This window comes from Aegilops tauschii, chromosome 7, assembly GCF_002575655.3.
Source record: "Aegilops tauschii subsp. strangulata cultivar AL8/78 chromosome 7, Aet v6.0, whole genome shotgun sequence".
In the NCBI taxonomy this organism is placed as follows: Eukaryota; Viridiplantae; Streptophyta; class Magnoliopsida; order Poales; family Poaceae; genus Aegilops; species Aegilops tauschii.
In genome coordinates, this window is record NC_053041.3 from 49,595,228 (window position 1) to 49,598,094 (window position 2,867).

Here is a 2,867-nt window from a genome sequence, read left to right on the forward strand (position 1 = left end):
TGTTTTTCCTAATTTATAAAGCCTTTACAAGGGCAAAGTTTTACGGCAAACAAGGCAATCCGGTCATACGGTTTTATAAACAAAGGTACGCAGAGAGATATGTTATATTACTGTTTAATGTAAGAAACATCTTCCAAAGAAAATAGTCCCGCTATCGGTTCCTTTCCTTGGGTCATCATGCTGATCATGATCATGAAACCTCAACTCCGATCAATGTGGGAGAAAAGTATGGAGGGTTTAGTTTGGGGAAAGTTACCGGACTATGTGGTTTATAGCGAACCAAAATTTTCACTTCCGTTGTTGCCGACCAATGTGATACTTTAAGATTGCTAGCTTTCGGCTTCATCCAGTCTGAGGTACTTACTCGGATGACACGGTAGTAACAATCACAGAGGTGCTCCCTTTACCACCTAGCCGAGCAATCGGGAACGTAGGGGTAAGCACATTAGCCAGGCAACCCAGCTTGGCCAAAATCTTAAGTCAAATTGATGCATATTTATGGCTTTATAACGATGATTGCGGAAGGAGGCCCTCATATATTAAATACAAACGCCGATGATATGTTTATTTTGACTCCGTTGCGACCGTTTATCAGTTGAAAGTGGCCCATCGTCGACTTCCACCCCCTCGTAGATGCTACGCAGGGTGTTTCCGCAATAACCAAACAACTCTTAGCCGACGTCTCGGTACCCGAAGGAGGTTGTGTTAGGGGAAACGAGGCAATCAGATATGCGGGCTTTATAACTTTCACTTAGTCATAGGAGCTTAAAGTTGGGAGGCCGGTTACTAGCCCCCGGTTAGTGTTCGGCGACAGCCGAGGTCAAGCCGTAAACACTTTGGTCAATGTTATGAACGGCCCATTATTTAACACAGGGTGACCTCTATCGAGCTTATAGTCATCAGATCGCTGACCAGTTTACGCTTATTGTGCCAGTCAGTTTTCGGCTTTCTCCACTGAGGTGCTTAACCATTCGATCTGGAAGCACAAACGCAATGGTTCTCCCTTTGCGCACCTAGCCGAACAAAGCGGAACATAGGAGGCAAGCACAGGAGCCGGGCAACCCAACTATTGACCAAAGACACAATTCGAAACCGATGCATATATAGCAATATCCGAGAATGTTTTTGCCAAATCTCTAAAGGTGTCCGGCGTTGCACTGCGAGACTTATGCTGGAAACACACAAATAGTTTAAAAGTGCCATAGGCTTGGAAAACCAAAAAAACTTCAGTAAAAACTGAACGTCCGAACTAGATCAAGTGTTCGGTGCCAAATCGAAAATTGGTCTTAAAAAGGTGCTTCTGTGGTGCTTTAACATGACACATCCTATCTCAAGACTTCAAGCGGGTCAGCCTACGGCTTCAACCTCCTATCCCGAAGGCGGAGTACTTCTCGTTAGGCCAGTTTAGCAAACTAAACTCTAGCGGCTTTGAGGAAGAAATTAGGCTCCTCGGCTATTGACCACACACTCGCGTCGAAAAAAGGAGTGATAGAAAAAGGCTTTGCAACGACTAAGAAGAAGAACACTTATAAAATGGCTCGAATAAATTTAAGAGCCCCCAAGTGACTTGGGTAAAAGAGTTTTATGTATAATGATTGTCTGTACCGAAGTACTTATATCATATCTGTGTTCACCCGAACTTTAAACGCGTCTTAACCGACCGTCGACTTCTCCCTCTTCGGTCAAGGGCCAAAAAGTGTTATGTACTCCACCTGTCGAGAATATCGACGGTGTTTCCGATAACCAGGCAATCAGGCCATAAGGCTGTAACAGACAAAGCGCGCTCATGGAACTTATGCTGTATTACTGACGAAGTGTAAGAAGCATCTTCGAAGAAAATAGTACCTCCACCGATATCTTTCTTCGGTTGCTCATTGTTACTATGAGACTTGTGCAATAGATTTTTGTATTCACGAGTTCCGTTGTGTGCCGACCATGATTGAAAACAACAAGAGCGCTAGCTTTCGGCTTCACCCAGTCTGAGGTCCGAGCTCGGATGATCCGATCGTGACAATCGCAGAGGTGCTCCCTTTACTCCCTAGCCGAACAATCGGGAACGTAGGGGTAAACACAGGAGCAAGGCAACCCAGCTTGCGGAACACTTAAGTCAACATGGTGCATATTGTGGCGTAATACACGAACAAGGAACGAAGCCATACAAGTATAATCATATGCAAAAGGAAAAGCTTCATAAAGGAAGCCCCCAAGTAGACGGGGTATTTGAATTTGTGTGTCATAAACAAACTTTTGACAAGGAAGTTTTTCATAAACAACTTTTTGCCAAAAAAGTATAATGCTTGGTCGAACCGAACAAAATTTAAAACTGAAAGTTTTTGAGCATGAAAGCGACTTAGCTGGTTAATCTGTTCGACATTGATGACGCGGTCCGAGCTTGATGTGGGACAAGGTTCCATTCCCCAAGCCGGTCCCGATCGAGGTGGCAGAGCGAAGAGCTCGGCACTCCGAAGTGGCGACATAGCACGGCCAATGCAGGCCCACAGTGTGACGCCGAAGTCCCCGTCGTGGGTTAATGAAGTGATGACGAAGCCCTAGGTCCAGCCGAGGTGACGTGGTACGTCGGTACGCAGAGGTGACAGTGCTACCTGATCCGGATCCTTTATCTGTGCACAGAAAGTAGTGCAAGCCGTTGACAATAGGAATAATAATAAATTTAAAAAAATGTTGCATAATTAATAGTTTATGCAAAGTGAGTAATAAAAGACATATGGCCTGTGTGCCGAACACTCGATGAGGTAGAGCTCTCTCAACGATGCCGAAGTCCCCGAGGCAACCGAACACGTCGGTATGGCAACACGACCAACAAGGTGATCACGCGAGCCGATTTACGCCGATTGGGATGATGGCGT